Here is a 24,974-nt window from a genome sequence, read left to right on the forward strand (position 1 = left end):
ACTGAGTGCAGAGCTTGGCAGGGAAGGGGGACAGGGTGCAAAGCCTGGCAGGGAGTGAGGGAGGCTGGGTGCACAATTTGGTTCAGAATGTTTTTTTCTTTGTTTTCCTCCTCTAATCTAGGGTGCGTCTTATGGTCAGGTGTGTCTTAAGGAGCGAAAATACGGTAATTAGCAGAGAAAAAGATAAGAGAAATATTAATGGTTAATCGCACTTTGTATCTGAAATTGTATTTGTGCATATACAATTCTGGACCAAGTTCAGAGAGCTAGCTAAAATATAGCCAATTAAGGGCCCCTTTTAAAAGCCATAGTAGTGATTTCCCCACAGTAAATGCACCAAATTCCATTCAATTCCTATGGGTTTTTGGTGTATTTGCTGCAGGAGAATCACTACCACGACTTTGTAAAAGGAGCCTAAGTGTGATATTTGGCATATAACCAACTATAGAGCCCTGTATAAAGAGTGAACTAGCTCTTATGCGATCCTATTTATGTAGTTAATCTGGCTGTTTAAGTGATGAATATCAACAATTAACTGGAAATGCTGACTGCCCCTGAAAGGTCCCTATAATAGCTGGTTTTCAATTTGATGCTAGTCAATTATTTTCAGTGGTACTAACCAGTTAAGTGTTGCTTAAAATTAGCAATTAGCCCAGAACAGGTGATTTAACTGGCCAGGAGCCATTTCTGTCTGATTAAATCACTTTAAATGTCACCCATAAAAAGCATCACATTTTTGATACTTTTGTGCCTTCCTGTTTGTTATATCTCCTCATTTTAGGCATATTTTTTGTTTTATTGCTTTTTCTTTTGATCGATTTACAAGTTTTGCATTTTCAATCAATTTCTTATTTTGGTTCTTCGGGCTCTTTTGAGCCTATTTTCAGACCGAGAGAGTTGACTCACTTTCAGTATACCATTTACCTAAGCTCCCCAAACCATTGAGTCCTTTGACCATGCATAGTCATGTCGATAATCATCTTGGTGCATCGTCTTGATACTCTTCAAGATGATCTCCTTGATGCTTTCTTCAATGTAGCCCTTGAAGTTCTCCTCATTGATTTCAATTTCCAAAACCTGACGTCGAGGGGTATGACTCCAATTATCTCTCTGCTCTTCTAGCAACTATCCAGAACTGTCAGTGGATGAGTCAAATGGAACACCTTCAGATCCATTTCCTCCACTACATCATTGGAGGTCTCTCCCAGAAACCCTGTTCTTTGCAAAGTTCATCAGATAGATGGGGCAACACTACCAATAAATATGGAGTCTGAAACAGAGCCTAAAGCAGAGCTCATAGATGCACTTGACTTCAAAGAGTGGCCTAAAGACTTCATAAAGGTTCCTCTCCATAACCTCATGAAAGAGACCTTATTTTAAAACTGGGAATCTTTCCTTTCCTTACCAGTGGCTCCCTGCAAACTGGACACTCCTTACAGGATCCAGTCTTGCCCTGGCTTTGACAAACCATAATTACAACACCAGTCTCTAGTCATAGAGTCTGCCTTGAAGAGGGCACATAGTACCAGAACTTATGCCAGTACTCCTCCTGGAAGAAAAGGCAGAGCTCTGAATACATTTAGACACAGTGTTCCAAGACTCTATGCTGGCAAACAGAATATTAAACTACAATTCTCACATAACAATTCTCTCTGGACTTTGAGTTCGAGCTTTATGGGCAAAAATACGCCGTTGCTCAGTTCTAAGACAGGTCACTGAAGGACCAACAGTGGCTCCAAACGATAAAATATTAACTTCTTGAAGAAGCCCGAAGTAATGTCTTTTGGGTGAAACGGAGATCTTCCGTTGGATTGAGTTTAATGAGCTGGCTGGGTAGAGATTCTTCACCCAAGCTAAGTATTGCTTCGATCTAATATTGATGGACAATGAATGATAAATAATAATTTTGAATATAGTAACATCTACAATTGTTTCATAGAGTAACAGCCAACAACAGTCAAAATTGCTCACTTTAATAGCCTTTCTGAGACAATATATGATCAATGATAGTCTGCATATGAGTTATTCCTCACGATTTGCTCTGAGGTCTGACTGCTGACACTGGGGATCGGTTGTCTCTGCGAAGTGAACATTGACTGTGATTACTCTTAAACAAAGCGTGCTTAATAGTAGGTGGTTTAGTGTGATACACGTAGTATTTAAAGGGTTTTTGTATTTTATTTAAAATCTCATATCCAAAATATGTCTATGACCAGTATGTACCATCAGAGCATCTCTCTTCTTACCAACACTAAGGCCCTGATTCTCCAAAGTGCATCCCGATTTTAGGCGTCCTACAGCTGTCTAATCAGCCAATCGGGATGCACGTTTTAAAAAAAAAAAATGCTCCCCAGGCAAGCCTGAAGGCGCCTCCGGGAGCCTAGGGAGACCCGCAAGATGCCTAAGCTCGTCTAAGGGCCTTAGGCGGGCCTTAGGCTGAACCTAGGCAGCCCTACGCATCTCCCTAGTAGAGGAGAAGCTTAAAATGTAGGCCAGCAAAATGCTGGCCTACATTGTAAGTAGACGCGGCCGCTATACTTATCCCGGCAAGGGATCTCTCTGCCGCTATAAGTATAGCGGGTCGCGGCCCCCTGACCAGGAGGGTGCCCAAACCCTCTGCCCGAAGACGCACCCCCCCGACACTACCGACCGCCCCCCCCCGACATTACCGACCGCCCCCCCGACATTACCGATCTCCCCCCCGACAATATCGATAGCTGGCAGGAGGGTGCCCAATCCCTTCTGCCCAAAGACGCACCCCCCCCGGCGCTAACAACCCCCAAACCTCCACTCCACCAAACCTGTTCTTAGATGGGTCTTGCACGTCTTGAGCCGGCAGGCACGCCTCGTCGAAATGAAGCGGGCCCGCCCCTTCCCGGCCCATCCCGCCGAAGCCTAAGGCCTGACTGGCCCAGGCTCTAGAAGCCTGGACCAATCAGGCCTTAGGCATAGCGGGTCCGCCCATCCCCACTTAATCTAAGGCCTGATTGACCAAACAGACCTTAGACTTAATCTAAGGCCTGATTGGCCAATCAGACATTAGACTTAGTGGGGATGGGCGGAACCGCTATGCCTAAGGCCTGATTGGTCCAGGCTTCTAGAGCCTGGGCCAATCAGGCCTTAGGCTTCGGCGGGATGGGCCGGGAAGGGGCGGGCCTGCTTCATTTCGACGAGGCGTGCCTGCCGGCTCAAGACGTGCAAGACCCATCTAAGAACAGGTTTGGTGGAGTGGAGGTTTGGGGGTTGTTAGCGCCGGGGGGGGGGTGCGTCTTCGGGCAGAGGGTTTGGGCACCCTCCTGGTCAGGGGGCCGCGGCCCGCTATACTTAGAGCGGCAGAGAGATCCCTTGCCGCGATAAGTGTAGCGGGCCGTGTCTAATCTAACCCGTTTCTCTAACCCGTGTCTGTAACATGGACGCCGGTTACAGAATCGGGTTTTAGTTTAGGCTGATTCTGTATAGGACGCCTCTCCCGGGCGTCCTATTCAGAATCAGGGCCAAGGTGTCTTGCGGGCCTCGCCTTCAATATAGGCGGCCTGCCTGGGGAGCATTTTTTTAAAAAAACGTGCATCCCGATTGGCTGATTAGACAGCTGTAGGACGCCTACAGCTGCCTAAAATCGGGACGCACTTTTAGAGAATCAGGCCCTAAATGAACAATGTCCTGGAGACCAGAAAATACATGGTACATTCTATATTTGATGCATTTCAAACCTTTGCAGTCTCACTTGTCATGTGAAGATAAGCATGGCTAAGAATCTCAGATCTAGACTCCAATGTTCAAGACTGTCTCTATAACATACCCTGTACAGGGGATGATTTGTTTTGAGACCATATATAGGAGGCCACACAGAAAATCAAAAGTCATACTGACTACATGATCACTTTGTTCTCCCCTATACCGCATCATTCTCAGTCACCATGGAGGTATTCAAACAACAAACATCTCACTTACTATGCTAGACACAGATATCACCAACATACTGTGTCTACTTGTTCACCAACACAGAGATGCTCTAGACAACAGAGGTTGCATAAAACGTTTGCACCACTTTAGTCCAAGCAACAACAGTTGTTTTGACTTCCTCCTAGAGAACATGGTCAGTATTTCTCAACCTTCACCTCGGACTTCTGGCCATTAGAGATTGGCTCACCCATTACCATTAACATTGGACCCTCATAACATTTGATCATTGGGTCCTTCAAGTGATGAGTCAAGGCAATGCCCTTAATTTACAGAAAAAGCCTCTGAATTACCCACAAAAGAGTCTCTCTTCAATTCCCAGCAAAGGGCCTTCCTTTGCCAAGAGCTCTCAGCCCTCCTCCTCCTCAATGTCATAGAAAAAGTTCCTCTGCAGGAGAGGGGCTGAGGATTCTACTCCAAACATTTCCTCATACCAAAAAAGACCAGCGGCATCTACCAATGCTAGACCTATGAGCTCTCAATAAAATACTTGATGAAGGAGAAGTTTTGCATGGTCTCTCTGGGAAGCTTATTACCACTATTAAAGAAGAATGAATGGCTTTGCTCTCTAGACCTTAACGTAGCATACAGCCATATTTTTATCCTACCTGCTCACAGGAAATGCCTCCATTTTCGAGTAGGAACATGCCACTTTTAGTATAAGACGCTTCCATTTGGTCTGGCATTGGCATCCAAAGTATTCCCAAAGTGCACTACTTGCCCATGCATGTAATGCGATGCAGAGATCACTGGAAATAAAGTGTTCTAATATTGTGATGCTGTTCTCCCTTTTGGCATCCCTTCTTCTAATTCCATCCATCACACTGTCAATAGTGATGATAGCACCTGAATCCCTGATCCACAGTAGAAGTTCCCTTCCCTGGAATCCGAATCCAAAGTAGGACCCCACTAAGAACTTAACCTGCATGATCCAAAAGCCTAGCCCCATCTGAAAAGTCTCATCCTTAAGTCTATCCTCTCCCATCCTCCATTCCCCACCCTCAGGAATCACTCCTCAGTAGTTCTCCAGATGGTAGTAATCCCCCTCTGTTGCCACAAGGGTAGGTGCCATAATCCTAAATGGTGCTGATGAACCCTGACTGTAGTCTCTTTGTGATTCTTCCATATCAGGGAGATTAATGGGCCAATTATGCATGTAGATGTTTAGATTATTAGCATATATGGACCTAATATGTGTACAAAAATGCTCCACTTTTAAGGTTGGAAGTCTATTCCAATGGAAGAAAAAGCCTCAGGTCTTTTTTGGTAGAGTTATAAGCTCAAACCTCCTCCAACCACATCATTGGCTCAAAAAACTTCCTCTTGAAATGACTAGTTGCCACTATGATTATTTTATGGGACTGAGATTTTAAACAGCATTAGTGTTAGCTGTGTTGAAAACTTTAGTGGTGTCTTGTTTATAGCCGACATTTCACGGATATTGGCCGTTTCTTCAGGGTTCTTAGACTTCCATTATCTTAACACAGTTTCGGTAGTTGCTCATATGATCTCACCAGTGTCCTGTCTATTCTATATCTATGCCCATATCTCCGATAGTGTATCATTTGCAGGTGGGTGTACACATGGCTGGAGTCTGTATAGAGTGCAGTTGCATATATGATTTATAGAATGCTATATTATATGCTTATCCCTGGAACATAGGCACACATACCTAGCTAGCTCTATGGCTGACATATGTAGAGGTGTCTAAGCACATACACATGTATCTATGAAGTTACACTAGCATCCTATAAATAAAAGTAGATGCGCGAAAAGGGGGCCTCTGAATGCCTATATTATAGAATTATTTTCCATCATATTATAAATTTATTTACCTTTAAAGGATAAATCTGCCCCAATTGTTTTTTGAAACCCAGGAGCTATTCAGGGAGGAGCAACTGTGTGGAACAGCCTTATCCTGTCAAATAGTTACCAAACGATTAGGATCTACAAATGGATTTTATTATTCTCTTGGTATTTCAGCAGAAATTTGCAGTGCAATTACAAAAAGAATCACACTCTCTCTTGGCTTTTATGATCTGCTATGTTAATAAACTCTTGTTCTCTCTCTCTCTCTCTCTCTCTCTCTCTCTTTTGGTAGTAATAGCTTAATAAAAACTTGCATGAATCTATGATCTCCAGTGCTTTTTGTTTGTTGGAAAAAATATTCATCTAAATAAAATATGCAATGGGACTACTAGAGGGAAAAAAAAGTACTTAGGGCCTGATTCTACAAACTGCGCTGTAAGTTTGGTGGTGGTTGGCATCTTTCTGCTGCTTAACCAATTGGTTTAATTGATGATAAACAGCACAGTAATTGACTGCATCATTTGAAACCAATTAAAAAGCAATTAAAAGAAACAAATGTAGGTGTCTGTAGACGCCTACTAATAGCACTGCAGAACCACATCCAAAGATGTCTACTTCTAAAGTAACATAGAAACATAGAAGATGACGGCAGAAAAGGGCTACATCCCATCAAGTCTGCCCACTCTGCTTACCCACCCCCTGTCTATGCCCTAATGACCCAATTTCCTTATCTTGACCCTCGTAGGGATCCCACATGGGTATCCCATTTATTCTTAAAGTCTGGCACGCTGTCTGCCTCGATCACCTGCACTGGAAGCTTGTTCCAATGATCAACCACTCTCTCTGTGAAGAAATACTTTCTGGTGTCGCCATGAAATTTTCTGCCCCTTGAGTTTGAGCGGGTGCCCTCTTGTGGCCGAGGGTCCCTTGAGAGAGAAAATATCATCTTCCACTTCGACACGTCCCGTGAGGTACTTAAATGTTTCGATCATATCTCCCCTCTCCCTACGTTCCTCGAGAGTGTAGAGCTGCAATTTGTTCAGTCTCTCTTCGTACGAGAGACCCTTGAGCCCCGAGATCATCCAGGTGGCCGTCCGCTGAACCGATTCAATTCTGCGCACATCTTTACTGTAATGTGGCCTCCAGAATTGCACACAGTACTCCAGATGAGTTCTCACCATGGCCCTGTACAACGGCATTATGACTTCAGGCTTTTGGCTGACGAAACTTCTATTGATACAACCCATGACTTATGCTGGAAGTTGATGTAGTCATTCTTCAGTGCCTCTATGGACACAATTCTTGTTAAAGTAGATGCCAGAAATGTGGGTCTGCAAAACCCTGGCCTACATTTCTGGTGCCTACTTTAGATATGGCTGCAATTCTGAAAAGGATGCCATTGTGCGATGTAGATAGTGCCACTATTGCAGGTGGTCACCATATATGCAGAATCCAGGCCTTAGTGTATTTAGCAAACTATTAATTGTTATATTCTGTCATTAAAATTTCTTTGATTCTATGATTTAAAAATAATCTGATTCTACTTTCATTAATCACCCTCTTAGGGCAGGGGTGTCCAATGTCGGTCCTCGAGGGCCGCAGTCCAGTCGGGTTTTCAGGATTTCCCCAATGAATATGCATGAGATCTATTTGCATGCACTGCTTTCAATGCATATTCATTGGGGAAATCCTGAAAACCCGACTGGACTGCGGCCCTCGAGGACCGACATTGGACACCCCTGTCTTAGGGGAACTTTTACTAAGTTGTGGTAAAAAGTGTCTTTAGCATGCCCTTATGCAGGTCTTTCCTGCACAATAAGACCATTTTACTGCAGCAGTTAAACAACCAATTTTCCATTATTTGCAGTGACATATGGTTAGGGCCTTCAGGGGGTTGAGTGAATCTCCAACCAAGCAGTTTTTTTTTTTTCTTTTTCTGTGTTTACACTTAAGGCCCTGATAGTACTACTCTGAATTTGATTGGGTGAACAGGCAGCTTGCAGGAGCTACAGTAGCTTCTGCCTGCTGCCTGCTCAACTAATCAAATTGCATCAAGCACAAGTGGCATGCCCTCAGGAAATTCTTTAACTTCTCTGAAGGCTTTGGAAGGCACTACTTTCCTTGTCTGGTTTTCCTGCTGGAATTTTTGCACTGAGTCTCTCAGTCATCCCTTTATTCAACTTTGGCTGTATCTTCTTCTTAACCTTCTGTTTGACAAGAACCAAAAGAGAAAATAGCTGACTACCAACATGCTGCTATTTGGGAGATGCTTTTGCTGTGCAGTTATTACAATGGGAAGAAGAGCACCACCAGATGCAAATGATGGGCAGGTTTACTCTTCATGTTAAGCTGTGTGGATTTTCTCACATCGATGCATACTTTAAAACTTAGCGTTCTGATTTTAATTTTTGCTAGTATTATTTTGTTGGTTTCTCTCATGTGACAGATCACTTTTTTCCTGCTTGGTTGGTGTAGCTGGTTCCCTCTTAGTGCACAGGTTCAATCTTTTTTTTTTTTCTCAAATAAGGGAAACTCTCCCCAGGATTCTAATTGTGGAGGAGTGCCTGTGATCAGACCCCAGAGAAGAGCCAGCTGTGTGTCTTTAGGAGAAACTTCAAGCAGCTACTAGGCAGGGGTGGGCAACTCCGGTCCTTGAGGGCCGGAATCCAGTAGGGTTTTCACAATTTCCCCAATGAATATGCATTGAAAGCAGTGCATGCAAATAGATCTCATACATATTCATTAGGGAAATCCTGAAAACCTGATTGGATTCCGGCCCTCAAGGACCGGAGTTGCCCATCCCTGTATTAGGGTAATGTTAAAATGCCAAGGAGACCTTCTTTACCTTGTATATTCCAAGTACAAGTAGGTCTCAAAGAGGGGGAAAACTATTTCAACTTCTAGCTGGCTGTTCATACTGTTTATTTGTTGATCTTTTTTATTTACGGCCTCTTTTACAAAGCCGCGCTAGCAGCTACGCTGCGCTAACGGCCCTGAAGCCCATAGAGCAGGGGTAGGGAACTCCGGTCCTTGAGAGCCGTATTCCAGTCGGGTTTTCAGGATTCCCCCAATGAATATGCATTGAAAGCAGTGCATGCACATAGATCTCATGCATATTCATTGGTGAAATCCTGAAAACCCAACTGGAATACGGCTCTCGAGGACCGGAGTTCCCTACCCCTGCCATAGAGATTTAAAGGGCTTCGGGGATGTTGCTGTGCGGCTTTGTAAAAGAGGCCGTTAGTTAATTCACTTGTGCAGTTATTGGATAATTTAAATGTTGATAAAATCATTGTGGAATGTATATCAGTTTTAGACCTTTACAAAGGTCTAATGTAATATGAGCGACCTCTGGATGGGTGCCTGTCGTTTGCATTGTTCTTATAACTAAAATTTAATTTCATTAGTAAAATAAAGTTATCCAAGATGTATAGTTATCCTGCACTGCGCCTCTGTGAAAGCCTGGCTTGATTAACAAACTGCCTGTCTCTGGTTTTGGCTTTATAATGTTCTTTTAGTTTTTTGAAACAGGATTTTCTGGATTACAAATAAAACCTGTAGCCTGCTGATAAATTTCTGTCTCTCTCAATCTGAATCATTCCATCTCTTTTCTGCTTGCCTGGTGCAGAGGAGTTTTATTTTCTATTAAGCTTGGCTGATGTTAAAGTGCTAAGAATATTTCACTACTATTTCAGTGACTGGGTGCTGCCTGCCCTTTCCCCCAGCACCATCTCTGTGCCAATAACTGAGCTCAACAAACAAGCCCTTATAGATGTAAATGGCTTCTTAGAAAATAGTATAAAAGTATGCACTGTAATATGAGGGCATGTACTTCTCATGTAGGCGTGTATGAGGGTGGAGCTTGAGAGGAGTTCACTAGTAGGCACATAAACTCCTGTACAGTATAAAATTTATTAATCTACATAGGCATCTGAATAATCTAGGTGTAGACATTTCACACCAGCTTGAGAGCAGGTGGAACTGTCTGTGCCTTTAAGGTATGTGATTTTATATCTGCTTCTGTTAGGGCCTGTTTTACAAAGCCGCGCTAGGGCTGCCACGCGGCAACAGCCCCAAAACCCTTTAAATCTCTATGGGCTTTGGGGCTGTTGCCGCGTGGCTTTGTAAAACAGGCCCTTAGTATTTTTATAAAGAGAGGTAGTATTTTCTTATGTGTCTGTATAAGTAGCTACCTATGGGGGTCCTTTTATTAAGGTGTGCTAATTGATTTAGCAAGCGCTAAAGATTAGCGCACACTAAATGCTAAGGCACCCATAGAATATAATAGATGCCTTAGTATTTAGCATGCGCTAATCTTTAGTGCACGCTAAATTGGTTAGCGCACCTTAATAAAAAGACCCCTATATGCCTTAATAAAATATCACCTAAGTAGACACCTAATTGCCTTGTTTATGAAATTAGCTTCCATGAGTCTTCATTAAAGTCCAGATATGTTTCAGTGGTTTTATAAAGTAGATTTGATGTCCAGCATCTTAATTGCAAAAATGTTTAGGTTGTATACAGATGAGTCATTTAAAAAATGGATTTTCATGCTTTGAAAAATCCCAGTAAGACAAGGGTGAGCCTTGGGTTTGAAAGGCCAGCAGACTTTGATTATGCATCCTATGAAGAATTCTATTTGAGATATCTAGTGGTAACTGTACCATCAGTTTGGCTCATAGTGACAATGACTTTACATTGTCTAATAAATAAATAAATACTGTCACTTCTATTTGAGTATTACCTGAAGAAGGAATGAGTGACAAGGCAAAGCTTATTTTATTACATGCACTCTGGAGGTCATGTGTTTGATGCTCTCTGCTTTTGCCTCTTGTTTGTGGGTCCGCAATAACTTGCTGCTTCAGCTTACAAAGTCTGCATTGTTCAAAGTATTTTTTAATGGAATCTGTCATTTTACACAGACTGACACTTATGGGGTATAGAAGTCTAAGGACAAATTTCGGAAAGGTGGTAGTGATGCAGAACTTAAGTTTCTTCACATCAATACAGAAGTCAAAAGGAGAAGTGGTAAATATTACAGGTGACTTTCTAAAGGAGATCAAGACATGACATTGTTCATCACAAATAGTGAGCACAGTAACCGTGGTTAAGGGTATATATTGCACTAATGTTTAGCACAGGAGTGTCCAACCTCAGTCCTCAAGAGCCTCAATCTAGTCACGTTTTCAGGATTTCTCCAATGAATTGTGCTTGAGATTATTTGCATGCACGGTCTCCATTGTCTGCAAATAGATCTCATGCATATTCATTGGAGAAATCCTGAAAACCTGACTTAGAGAGGGCTGTTGGCCACCTCTGGTTTAACTCATCTTCTGAATCCGCTACTGTAAATGTCACAGCAATCCATTAGCGTGGAGCCATAATAAATTAGCTCATGAGCACTTACTGACACATATTTGGTAGGCAGTTAGGGGGAAATTCTATAGCCAGTGCCTAAATTTCAGCATCGGTAGGTGCCCTGCCGATGCCTAAATAATTGAAAGTCTTTTTGAAAATTGACAATATATACACTTGACCTTCTTTTTGGCTCATCCATATTTGTTTGGTTCAGTAGATTGAAAGGGAACAATGGTATAAGTCAGTGGTTCCCAAACCTGTCCTGGGGGACCCCCAGCCAGTCAGGTTTTCAAGATATCCCTAATGAATATGCATGAGAGAGATTTGCATACCTGTCACTTCCATTATATGCAAATCTCTCTCATGCATATTCATTAAGGATATCTTGAAAACCTGACTGGCTGGGGGTCCCCCCGGACAGGTTTGGGAACCACTGGTTTAAGTGAAACGGAAGGGAGAGTAAGGTTACTCACAATCTGTTATATCCTACTGACTCCCCATTCTATTACCTTCCCACTACACATGCCAAAACCTGCTTTTCATTCTAAAATAGAGCTCATGTTAGCATTGTCTTCTGTCTTGCAGTGAATTATTAACAAAGGGGCCCTTTTACTGAAGTTTAGCATGCACTAATGGAATTACGGCACACTAAGGCCAAAATTCTATATATGGTGCTGAAAAAATTGGCACCACAAAAACTTTTGTGTTATGCACCACTCTATAAATGCAACTCAGAGTTGGGTGCCTTTTTAAGAATATCATTTGGTTCCAGATCCATGCCCAGTTTTGGGTGTGAAAACTTACACCAAGTAAAACCTCATGCAAATTCTCATGCTTAAATTATATGGGGAACTCCCTTATTCTATAAAACTTCCTAACATTTATATAGTGTATCCTTTATATACATTTTTAAAGAATTCCTTCTGCATGTGAGAAGTTATTTTATGAAAGGACACCTATGTGAGAAATCCAAAGAGGCTCCTATTGTAAGCTCATTTCCTAAAGACAGGAATGCTCCAGATCCACCCATGCCCCTCCCAAGGCCATGCCTCCTTTTTGGATCCACATGTAAAATTTACATATAGATCCTGGCATCTTAAGATGTGCATGCAAATTTCAATTTAAGTCAGTTAGCACTGATAATTGATTTGCATCCAATTATCAACGCTAATTGGTTAGTTAAGTAAATTGCACATGCAAATGCACAGTTTTAAGCATCATATATAGAATTAGGCCATCAATGCTAAGAAGCCCAGTTTATTCCTATGGGCTTCTAAGACCATTTAGACTTAGGAGGGGCCAGTATTGTAATGGACTGGCCACACAGACATATCAACAGAGCAGTGGGGAACCTTAGAGGGCATTGCTGTGAACTTCACATAAAGGGTGCCAGATTTACCTCACCATAACTCTCTTATAATTTATGGTGAGCCCTTCAACTCTCCCCCCCCCAGCAAAAAAAAGAAAAAAAACCCAACCTACTATACCCATCTGTCTACCACCCCAATAGCCCTTATGGCTGCAGGTAGCACTTATATGGTAATATAGTAGGGCTTTGGTGGATTTTGGTGGCCTCACATTTTGCATCATAAATGTAGTTGTTAGAGTGGGATATGGGCCTGGGTCCTACTCTCTGTGATTCCCTACACCACCCATCAGGTTACTCCAGATGCTCTACTAGGCTTTCCCATATCGGATGCTGGTGCTTTAGAGACAGGTATGTACTGTTTTGTTCAGATCTTTGTGGGATGGGAGGGGGTCAGTGATCACTGGAGGAGTGTGGGAGGGCCATTGCTTAATCCCCCCAGTGGTCATCTGGTCAGTTTGGGTTCCTTTTTGGCACTTAGATGTTTTTAAAACAGGTCTAAATCTGGACATCTAAGTTCTGTCCTGGACTTCTTGGGAAAGGTTCAATTATCACCGCAAGATGTCCAAGTACTAAGCCTGCCCATAACATACCTCCAACATGCCTCCTCAAACTTTGGATGCACAGCGGCTAAGAAGCCTAGCAAAATGTTCAGAAAGTTAGCTTCGAAAATCGACATTTTGACGTTTTGGCCAGTAAGATGTCCAAATGTCATTTTGTGGATGTTTTTCTCTTTTGAAAATGATCCCCACACTCTGTATGAGTCTTATTGTTCCTTTCAAATATGCAAAAATGAGTTTGCATATTTGCAAGGAACAATTTGAAAGACTGCAAGAGATTTATAAAGGTCATGCTTTAGTGAACTGTGCAAAAATAGGTCTACTGGTGGTTTTTTTTCTAGATGAAGTAGGAATAAGGCATTTATCCAAGAGACAGGTAATGATTCTTCATTACCCAGAATCAGTCTATAGCAATCATGCAAAACTGAGTTTGTTTAAGAAGTCTGTACCTTGCAATATGCATAGCATGTATGGAAGGTTGATTGAGAAAAGATTTTAAAGTTTAAAAAGAAATAAATACAGGCTTATTACATGAAAACATGTTTCGCTTTCAAGCACATAGCTGAGGTCAGAAACAGAGAATGATAAGAGCTCGTAGATTGAGGACAGGGACAAACTTTGTCCTGTGTCATTCTCTAAAAACTTGAGATTAGTATCACTATGTGAAAACTCAACACATCTTAGACAATTGGCAACTGAATTCAGTGAAGCTGCTTTTAAATTTCAATGGACTACTGTTAAATGACTTCATTTGTGTCTTGTCTGCCATCTGCAATGTGTTTCCATCATGTGCCCAGCTGCTCAAGCATCTTACTGTTACTGCAAAGATTCATCCATCATTGTTGGCATCAAGGAACATTTCTAATATTTAATAGGTACTTATATTCTTGTTCATTCACTGGTACACAGTTTAGGCTCTCTTCTATACCGATGTCTGAAAGACAATCCAATTACCTTCCAAGATGATGTAAAAACATAGGCAACTGAATCTTTGGGAAGGTTGTACCAAAACCAGATCAAAATGAAAGGTTCTATTTGTGATTTGTAAACAGTTTTACTGAATATTGTCCCTTTTTATACTTGAATAAAATGATTTAAATATAAAATCGTAAGTGTTTGAGGTTTGTACAAATGAGGACAGAGTCTGTGGGGAGGGGGGACAGTGCCTGTGGGGATGGGACAGGGATAGAGCTTTGTCCCCATGTCATTCTCTAGCCAGAAGAGGTATACACTTCTCCCTCAATATTCGTGGGGGTTAGGGGCAGAGCCAGCCCGTGAATATTAAATAACCACAAATAATATTTGGGCCGGTTCTGACCCATCCCTGCCTTCACCCGGAATCCAGGACCTTACCTTAAGCCCTCGGAACCATACTTGGTGGTCTAGCGGGTTTTCGGGGCTGGAGCAGGCTTTCGGGAGCAGGAGCTCACAGCAGCCATTTCCTATTAGTGATCTGCATGGGGCAGGAGTGTAGGAAGATCGCTCCTGCCCCGAAAGCCCGCTAGACCACCAGGTAAGGTTTGGGGGAGTCTCAGAGGACTTAAAAATAGCCCCCAAAATTAAAATCGATTGGGGAAAAAAATCACGAATAACCGAATCCGTGGATTCGGAGGGAGAAGTGTAATAATACAACTACTACTATTTAACATTTCTATAGCACTGATAGGCATACACAGTGCTGTACTAATGATCATTCACACCCCAAAAGGAGGTGTGTGCAGCTTTAAGAGAAGAAATACAAATGAGTACATAAAATGTTCAGAACTCAGTGTCATAAATTGCTCCGAAGCAGCCAATGAAGTGTAGGGGTCTCAGAGAAGGACAAGCCCATTTATAGTTGCCCTAGTGTCTTCTCAGATGGATATTACACTGTCTGGGTGTCCCAGTCAATACTTGTGGAACCTTAATTGGGCTTCTGGCATTGTCTAGGCTCTTTGTTCTCTCAGATTGTAGGATCTAAGGCTAAAGATTGGAGTCCCTGGATCTTCAGATGGAGAGCTGAGTCTACAGCAGTCATGAAGAGGCTTTAGGCAGAAATCTGTGTGAGATTCCTAAATAGAAGTGCCTTTCATACTTCTTATCCAGGGAAATCTATATAGAGAAATTAATGAGCAAGACATGCTCGAGTGTGTGACTGCAGATGAAGAAATTCTTCACCCATGGCTTTGGCAGCAGAAACGTTTGCTGGGTGAATTGTCACTGAAATCTCAGTGGGCAGCCATTGGCCTGAGAAAGGTCTCATTTTGATATAGTGAATCTATCCTGTGTATTCAGAGCAGAAGGAGAAGGAAAATTCAGTTCATCAGGATGATGAATGGGAGTTTCAAACTTTAGGGAATATGGGGAAGAAGCCTAATAGGGGTTTGGAGGCCATAGGTTGTTGCACATGGTTCAAAATGAAGTATCTTTGAAGATGCTAACAAAATAGGGAAGTTAGAGAATCTTGATGGAGAGGTTGTAATAAAGGCAAAAGTAACTCAAATGTTTTAAAATAAATGACAGAATTAAAATATTCTACATTTTCCCTTCAACTGCTAATCAGCTTGTAAATACAAATAAAATACATACTTAAAAATGTCATATGTAAATGCTGGAAGTCTGAAAGGTAATGTGGGAGAGCTGGCATATATAGCACTGAACGACAAAATATATATAATTGTCTTCATAGAGACTTGGTGGAAGGAAGATAACCAATGGGACACTGTAATACCAGAGTACAAATGATATCAAAATAATAGGGTGGGCCAAGCTGATTAAATAGGACATTAGGTCAATTAGGATAACAGTCTGCCAGAAATAAAATATGAATAGAAATGTAATGAGTGAAGGGGAGGAGAAAAACAGTAGGTTTATGTTCAGATATGCCTGGCCAGAAAGAACAGATGATGAAATGCAGTAGAAATTAGGAAAACTAACAAAATTTGGCAACATCATTCTAATTGATTTTTCAGATGACTCCAAAACCGAATGATAAATGTCTCATCAGGAAATGCTAGTGAGGTAACATTTCTAGAAGAAATAGATGACTGTTTCATGAAGCAGATGGTCAAAGAACCAGCAAGAGAGATAGTAATAGAAAAACCCAACTATCAGGTAAGACTAGGTGGTCACCTAGGGCACCAGCCACTGAGGAACAGCAAAGAGAAGCTGCTCTCAAAACAAAAAAATTTAAACATAAAAATTTAAATTTTCAGATGACACAAACTATTCAAAGTTGTTAAAACACATGCAGGATGAAAAACTGCAGGAAGATCTTAGGAGATTGGAAAACTGGGTATCCAAATAGCAGAGGAAATTTAGGGGTCCTTTTAGCAAGCCGCGCTAGCGGGGTTAGTGTATCGAACATTTCATCATGCGCTAACCCCCGCGGCCGGCTAAAAAACTAAAACATGCTCATTGCAGGCGTTAGCGGCTAGCGTGGCAGGTGGCTTAAAGCGCGGTATTATGCGCGTTAAACCCCTACCGCAGCTTGATAAAAAGACCCCTTAATGTAGACAAATGCAAACTGATACATATTGGAAGAACAATCAAAATCATAGTCACTTGATGCTAGGGTCTATCCTTGAAGTCAGCACCAATGAAAAAAGATCTATCTTATAACTCCTCGAGTCCTGAATCTACCAGACCCACCCAAAGGTATAAATTATCCTTCCCCTCTCTACACGGTATTCGCTATGCAGGCAAACTGGGAAAATCCCTTCTCTTCAGAATCACAGGTCTTTGGAACGACCTTACTACCCCGCTGCGGAACCTGGGCTCCCTCCAATTATTCCGCAAGCAACTGAAAAGCTGGCTTTTCACTAAAATGTAATTCTATCCCCCCCTTACTCTTCTCTTCTATATATAAGTTCATGTAAACCTTCTTTTTCCTTCTCTTCCTATATTTTAAGTTATTGTAAACCGTGCCGAGCTCCACAACATCCGTGGAGATGATGCGGTATATAAACTTAAGGTTTAGTTTAGTTTAGATTAGTTTAGGTGTCTTCATGGACAATGCTCTTAAATCTTCTGCCCAGTGTGCAGGTGTGGCCAAAAAAAGTAAACAAGAGGTTAAAAATTATTAGGAAATAAATGTAAAATAAGACAAAGAATATATAAAGCCTGTGTGCATTTCTGGTTGCCATATCTCAAAAAAAGATGTGGAGGGGTATTTTTGATATGACACCTAATCAGCGTTTGGACATTTTGAGGAACATGCATGAAAATCCAATCGTGTACATGACCATTTTCAAAGCAAGAAAATCTTTTTGTTTTGAAAATGGCCATTTGTTTGTCCTCAGTTAATCTATCTTTTTGAACCATTAAAAAAAAAAAGGTCCAAAAGAAACACGCCATTGGAATGTAGGTGCAGCCAGCAGTTTTAGTAGACTGGTCACACAGACATCCCAGCAGAGTAGTGGGGCATTCTAGGGGACACTGGAATGAACATAACATAAAAAGTCCCAGGTATATATCTCACCAAAAAACCCTTATATTGTATGGTGAGCATCCAAAACCCACCCAAATCCTACTGCACCAAAACAATAGTCTTTATGCATGCAGGTATTACCTATATGTAGGTAAAGTAGCTTTTGGGTGGGTTATAGAAAACTCATATATTCTACCATATGTGTAATAGTTAGAGTGGGATATGGGCCTGAGTCCCCATCTCTATAGTTCACTATAGAGCCCTAACCTAATAGCCCTGAAGTAGTCCACTAGGCTACTCCAGGAACCTGCTTTCTACTCTAATAGGACTGGCCAAAACATCTGAAGCTGGCATGTAGGCAGGTATGTACTATTTGATTTACATTTTTTTTTTTGGGGGGGGGGTGTGTGGAAGGGGCCACCCCACTCCATCTAAAACATACCTCTAACATGCCCCCTGAGGTTTAGAAACTGCAGAAAAACAGCATAGAAATCTATCTAGTTTGGGAAGTTACAATTTGTAGAGCGTGCAGATCTGCAAATTCCAACTGTTAAAGATTTAGGGCTGAAGGTATCTTGGGACAGTATATTTTCATGTACAAGTCCCAGGGAATGGAACAAGCTCCCTTTATATATATGTCAACAGAGAGATTTGCAGAATTTTAAGCGATTATTAGAGGCACCTTTTTTTGTCAAATGAGCCTGAATTTTGACTTTTGAGCTGTGCGTGGGTCACCGGTCGCTCAACTAATTTTATTGTTTGCAATTTGTACATGTATTGTTATGATGATGATTATGCATGTATATATTGTTACCCACTTTGGGAAAGGCAGATTACAAATAAATAAACCATATGTTTCAAAAATTTGAATTGCAATGGTGTCATGAGAAAAATGTCCATCTGCCCCTTTATGCCACATTTTTGGGCATTTTTCTTTTTGAAAATGAGCTTCGTAGCAGAATTAGAAAAGGTTCAAAGAAGGGTGATCAAAAATGATAAAGGGAGTGGAACTCCTCTCATATGAGGAGACTAAATAGGTTAGGGCTCGTCAGTTTGGAAAAGATATGACTGAGGGGTATAGAACAGATAAAAGTGAATTTTTTTTTTTTTTACTCTTTTAAAATGTAAGAACATAAGAATAGCCATTTCCGGATCAGATCTTCAGTCTATCAAGTCTGGCGATCCGCACACGCGGAGGCCCAGCCAGATGTACACCTGGCGTAATTTTAGTCACCCATATCCCTCTATGCCTCTCGTAAGGAGATGTGCATCTAGTTTGCTTTTAAATCCTAGAAAAGTGGATTCTGCAATAACCTCCTCTGGGAGAGCATTCCAGGTGTCCACCACTTGTTGCGTGAAGCAGAACTTCCTGATATTTGTCCTGGACTTGTCCCCCCTTAGCTTCAGTCCATGTCCTCTTGTCCGTGCCACATTGGACACTGTAAATAATTTTTTTTCCTGCTCTATTTTGTTGATTCCTTTCAGTATTTTGAAAGTCTCGATCATATCCCCTCGCAGACTCCTTTTCTCAAGGGAGAACAATCCTAGTCACTTAAGTTGTTCCTCATATTCCAAGTTCTCCATACCTTTTATTAGCTTCGTTGCTCGTCTCTGCACCCTCTCCAGCAGTTTTATATCCTTCTTTAGGTTGGGAGACCAATGTTGGACACAGTATTCCAAGTGTGGTCTGACCATTGCCCCATAAAGCGGCATTATAACTTTCTCTGATCTACTCATGATTCCTTTCTTTATCATGCCCAAAATTCTATTTGCTTTCTTTGCCACTGCCGCGCATTGTGCCGACGGCTTCAGGGTCCTATCTATCAGTACACCCAGGTCCTTTTCCTGTTCGCTCTTACCCAGGGTTGCACCTGGCATTCTATACTCGTGTTCCTTGTTCTTTCTGCCTAAATGCATTACTTTGCACTTTTCCACATTAAACTTCATCTGCCATTTCTCCGCCCATTTCTCTGACACAAGTCACTCTGGAGTTCCTCGCTATCCTTCTGCGATCTGATTGCCCAGCATAGCTTTGTGTCATCTGTAAACTTGATGATCTCGCTGGATGTTCCTTCTTCTAGGTCATTGATGAAAATATTAAATAAGATGGGCCCAAGTACCGAGCCCTAGGGCACACCGCTAGTCACTTTCTCCCAGTCTGAGAACTTCCCATTTATGCCCCACTCTCTGCTTTCTGTTCTCCAGCCATTTGCCTATCCATCTTGGTATATCTCCCTCTATTCCATGGTTTTGTAGTTTCCTGAGAAGTCTTTCATGTGGAACCTTGTCAAACGCTTCCTGGAAGTCCAAGTATATTACGTCCACTGGTTCTCCACTATCAATTTGTTTGTTCACGGTCTCAAAAAATTGAAGTAAATTTGTCAAACATGATTTCCCTTTCCTGAAGCCATATTGACTGGCTCTCATCAGGTCGTGTGTATCCAAGTGCCGGACTATGCTATCTTTAATCAGTGCTTCTACCATCTTTCCAGGGACAGTCGTAGTTGCCTGGTTCTCCTCTTGATCCTTTTTTGAAAATTGGCATGACATTCGCTATCTTCCAATTGCCCGGTATCTTTCCAGTTCTAATTGACAGGTTGGCAAGTTTTTGCAAAAGCTCTCCGATTTCAACCTTCAGTTCTTTTAAGACTCTCAGGTGAATTCCATCAGGGATGGGAAGCATTGACCATGAAAGGATTATGGGGGCAACTTCCCTCCAATGAATCTCTACAACCAATCCCTCCAATGAAATGCTGCTCAATAGAAGCACTTTTCTGAAATATATGGGGTTGAAAATTGACATAGTTGTGCATTCCCTTTCTGAAATGGGGAATATGCATATAATTTTTGCCCTCATCCAAGGCAATGGCTCCATGCCAAATGTAAAATTTTCTTAGCTTTAGATTTATATATCCTAGCTTTATATAGTCAGGATTTAGATATTTATGCAATATAAATGTTTACATGCTGTGCTACATATACCGAAAACACAAATAACACTTCAAAATGTGCACCATTGTCTATCAAAAAAGCATGCAACAAAAAGTTCTTCAGTATAATCAAGAATTACCTAACCTCCTCCTTTACAAAGCTGTGCCAGTGTTTTTAATGCTGGCTGTGGTGGTAACAGCTCGGATACTCATAGGAATTCTATGAGCCATTTGGCCTTTATCTGCCATCATGTTTCTATGTTTCTATGTAATAACATACACTCATAGGAATTCTATGAATGTTGGAGCTGTTACCACGGCAGCGTCCACTAAAAACGCTAGTGCGGCATTGTAAAGGAGGGGGTAAGTGCGTAAACTGGAGCTTACTATTGAATAATTATTGTCACTATATCTTTTGGGCACATGCAACGCAAGGCTGTAATGGGAATGCACCCTGATACAAGTGGAAGACATGAAGCCAATTTATGTTCGTATTTTATAATGGCATCCTGGCGCACAGATGTTGTTATGGAATTGGAGCTCAGGGTGTGGTCACGCCTACCTGGATGTGCCAAGTTATTGAATTGCCCTCTATAGGTCACTATAGGTCATAATGTCCAGAAACAGACCATTTCAAAATAGCCTGGAAACAAGCACAATACAAGTCCAAAAATCTGGGTCAGTCTTTAATTTTGGATTTTCTGGATTCTGGACTTGTATTGTTTGGTTTATAAGTTTTGCAAGAGGATGAGTAAACAAGGTTGTAGGGCAGGGATAGAAAACAGTGACTTTTAGGGAGGGAGTTACCAATGTAGGCAATCTGTTAATCTGGGTTATTGGTAACTAGGTCTTATTGCATAAAATGGGTCCTGAGCTAAAAAAGCACAAGTTAATGGTAAAATAACCAATATTAACGGTAGCTTACATTGATAACTTCCCCTGTTAGTAAATTTCCTCAACAATTTCTCGTATCAGAGCAAACCGATCCCGATGGCAGTAGTCCTTTAGTACCCAACTTGGTTTCTCTGGGTTTCACTGACCTAGTGAACTCATCTAACCCAGAGAATGACATGGGGACAAATTTTTCCCTGTCCCCCAAAGGAACTCAATTTCCCCATCCCGTCCCTGCGAGTTTTGTCGCTGTCCCTGCCCAATTCCTGTATGCTCTGCCTTAACCGCAGAAGCCTCGAACACTTATGATTTTAAAATGTTTGAGGCTTGTGCAGATGAGGACGAAGCTTAGGCATTGGTGGAATGAGGCATTATGACATCACAATCTGAGCTCTAGAATGTTGCTACTTATGATTTTAAGTTTTTGAGGCTTGTGCAGATGAGGACGGAGCTTGCAGGAATGGGGCAGTCACAGGAAAAGAACTCGCTGGGATGGAACAGGAAAATGAGTCCCCACGGCATGGGGAAAAATGTGTCCCCGTGTCATTTTCTAATCTAAACCCTTTAAAAGATCTGTCATATCAACTACTCTGCTGGATATTAAACCTTTCAAGTCAGTCACTTTGTTTTAAGAAAAATAAATAAATAAAGTTGTTAATTTAGATGAGTTTAATTCCAAGCTCATAAAATTAGGAGCCATCATCATTTTATCTGTTTAACATCATTCTTTGTACTCTTTTGCCCTGTGTCAATGAGACCTGCAAAATAAGTTATTTTTTTGCAGTAGTTAATGTCAATTTGCATTTTTTTCCCTCTGCATTTTTTCAATAGTTTTGTTTTTTTTCCTCCAAACCATTTGTAGTTTTCCAGTGCTGTTCCAGGTGCTGACAGTTCACAAATAAATCACATTCACAAAAGAAACACATGCACATGTATTTAATTACCAATTTTTATTTTGCTTACAAATAAGCAGATTATGATACAGCATAACACGATTAACCCCCCTCTTTTACAAAGGTGCTTGCATGTTATCCTATGGACGTGTTAGCGCACGTATTAATTTAGTTTAGCGTGTTTGTAAAAGAGAGTCTAAATATCATCATTGAAATAGAAATTCAGACACAACACACAGCAAAATAAACTAAAACCCTATTCACTGCATATCTGTTGACTAGTACAATTGCTAAGATTAACTTATGGGGCCCGTTGACATCCTTTGTTAATTCAACATAATTGTCTATATTTAATTTATGTCTACTTTTATGCATATCCAGGATGGGGTGGGTTGGTGGGGAGATAGTTTGTTGGTTTAGTTTTTGATTTAACTGTTGAAAGGGTGGGGGCAGTGGCGTACCAAGGGGGGGGTGGGAGGGGAGGTCCGCCCCGGGTGCCAGCTCTGAGGGGGTGCTTCCGGCCTTGCCGTTCAGTCCCCCCCCACCCCCGAAGGACCGCTCGCCCCACTGACCTTCCTGCACCACCTGTGAAGCAGCCCGCAGCAGAATCGCGACGTCAGCGATCCCTGAGCTGCTTGGGCGCTGCTTCCTGCGCTGCGGTCCCGCCCCTCCTCTGATGTCAGAGGAGGGGCGGGACCGCGGCACAGAAAGCAGTGCCTAAGCAGCGCAGGGATCACTGACGACGCAATCCTGCTGCGGCTGCTTCATAGGTGGTGCAGGAAGGTCAGTGGGGCGAGCGGTCCTTCGGGGGTGGAGGGAAGGGGAGACTGAACGGCAAGGCCGGGAGCATAGGTGGTGCGGGGAGGCCAGGGGGGCGAGCGGTCCTTCGGGGTGGGGCGGGCGGGCAGGCAGGCAGGCTTTCAAGGGGGAGGGGGGTTGACAGGCAGTCAGGCAGGCCTTCAAGGGGGGGGGACAGGCAGGCCTTCAAGGGGGGAGGCAGGCCTTCGGGGGGTGTGCAGACCTTCAAGGGGGAGGGACAGGCCTTCAAGGGGGGGCAGGCAGGCCTTCAAGGGGGGCAGGCAGGCCTTCAAGGGGGGAACAGGTCTACAAGGGGGTGGGACAGGCCTACAAGGGGGTGGGTCAGGCCTTCGGGGGGGGTGCAGGACTTCTGGGGGGGTGCAGACCTTCAAGGGGGGGGGAGGCCTTCAAGGGGGGGACAGGCAGGCAGGCCTTCAAGGGGGGGAACAAGCCTACAAGGGGGGACAGGCCTTCAAGAGGGTGGGACAGGCCTTCAAGGGGGGTGCAGGCCTTCCGGGGGGGGTGCAGGCCTTTGGGGGGGTGCAGACCTTCAAGGGGGTGCAGGCCTTCAAGGGGGGGGGACAGGCCTTCGGGGGGGTGCAGGCCTTTGGGGGGGTGCAGACCTTCAAGGGGGTGCAGGCCTTCGGGGGGGTGCAGACCTTCAAGGGGAGGGACAGGCCTACAAGGGGGGGACAGGTCTACAAGGGGGGGACAGGCCTTCGGGGGGGTGCAGGCCTTCGGGGGGGTGCAGACCTTCAAGGGGAGGGACAGGCCTTCAAGGGGAGGGACAGGCCTTCAAGGGGGGGACATGCAGGCAGGCCTACAAGGGGGGGACAGGCCTACAAGGGGGGGACAGGCCTACAAGGGGGTGGGACAGGCCTTCAAGGGGGGTGCAGGTCTTCAAGGGGGGACAGGCAGACCTTTAAGGGGGGACAGGCCTTTGGGGGGGACCCTGGTTTAGAAGTACACGGAGGGAAGGGGGTGTTCAAAGAGACGTGCATATGCCAAACTTTTTGGGGGGAGGAAGAAATAATGGGTCTGAAAATAGAGGGAGAGAGATGATGGACCATGGGATTTAGGGAGGGAAGGAACAGAAAGGGAGAGAAATTGGACACAAGGGATGGTGTGGAGGAGGGATAGAGATACTGGATAGGAGGGTAATTGGGAAAAGAAAGGAAGAGATGGTGGACTCTGGGGTGGTGGGGAAGGAGGGAGAGATGCCGGATGAAAGGGTAGTTAAGAAAAGGTGGATCTGTGGAGGGAGATGAAAAAAAGGAAAGATACCAGACTTCCTGGGGAGGGAAGGGAAATGGAAAGGGAGGACAGAGTTGGCAGATGGATGGTTAGCATGCAGAAAGAAGAAAGAAGGAGACCCTGGCAAGCAAGTTATCAAAAGAAAACCAGAGCCTTGGACCAACAAGATTTGAAATATAACCAGACAACAAAAGGTAGAAAAATTAATTTTATTTTCTGTTTTGTGATTATAATATGTCAGATTTGAAATGTGTATCCTGCCAGAGCTGATGTTGGACTGCAAACATGAGCTAGGATTTAACAGAGAGAGGAAAAGTCCTTTTTGTTTCTTTATTTTATTTACACCACAGCGCCAGTGTGGTTAGGAGAAGCAAAAGTGGGTGAAAAAGCTATAAAACCCACCAGGAGTTTTGAAAAAAATCACCCAACTGGGCAGGAAAATCGAATTGAAAAACCAATCCAATAGGCTGATTCGAATCGAAATTTTTTTTCCTGAATCTGGCAGCATTAGTTTGTGCTACTGTCTTAGACTTTAGGACCTGGGATTGGGGAGAGATGGCATCCTCAGTACTTTATAATGCAAGTGAAACGAGGATTTGGTCAGACTTTTGAAGGGTCTTCAGAAAAAAAATATTGTGTAGGCCGGGGACATGAGACAGCAGGAAATGGGAACTTTTCTTCCTTCTATTTTTGTGAATGGAAAGGCTGAGGATGTCAGAGAGTTCAGTTAAAATATGTGCTTTATAA

The sequence above is a fragment of the Geotrypetes seraphini genome, chromosome 5, assembly GCF_902459505.1.
Source record: "Geotrypetes seraphini chromosome 5, aGeoSer1.1, whole genome shotgun sequence".
Taxonomy (NCBI): domain Eukaryota; kingdom Metazoa; phylum Chordata; class Amphibia; order Gymnophiona; family Dermophiidae; genus Geotrypetes; species Geotrypetes seraphini.